Source organism: Austrofundulus limnaeus, unplaced genomic scaffold (assembly GCF_001266775.1).
Source record: "Austrofundulus limnaeus strain Quisiro unplaced genomic scaffold, Austrofundulus_limnaeus-1.0 Scaffold2000, whole genome shotgun sequence".
Lineage (NCBI taxonomy): Eukaryota > Metazoa > Chordata > Actinopteri > Cyprinodontiformes > Rivulidae > Austrofundulus > Austrofundulus limnaeus.
This window is the reverse complement of record NW_013954402.1, coordinates 29050-29561: the sequence shown is the minus strand read 5'-3', so window position 1 is coordinate 29561 and position 512 is coordinate 29050.

The following is a 512-nucleotide window of genomic DNA, read 5'->3' as shown; positions in this document are numbered from 1 at the left end:
AGGCAAAGGTGGTTAATTTCATTGGCTTATAAATAAAAGTTTTAAATTTTAAGTTTATGTTTTGGTCAGTTCTTAAAAACACAGATAAAACAATATTTTCTGGTATTTTAGACAAATATATTTAGGAGTGGGGTTCTGTGAAAGTTATATAGAGATGATCTTACCTGTTGCAGATGGATCTTTTGAACAGTCTGAGTTTGTAAAGTAGTTTTACTCTGGATTAACAAGCTAATGGCTAGTCCTGTCTGATAGCTGCCATCTCAAAGACCTACCTCAAACCGCATCAGTAGTTCATGTGAATGTTGTACCAGAAGTGCTACAGCTAACTGCTGCTGTTATTCTTATCTCTTGTAAATATTTGAAATCCTAAATTAAAGGTGTCTTGATGCATCTCAGTAATCCAGGTAGAAAAATTATGGTGCAGCAATACGTGTACCCGTATCAAACAGTGCTGTATCGAACAATACAGATTTTTAAAATTTACTTTATCAACTTGTCTTCTGAAGAAGCTC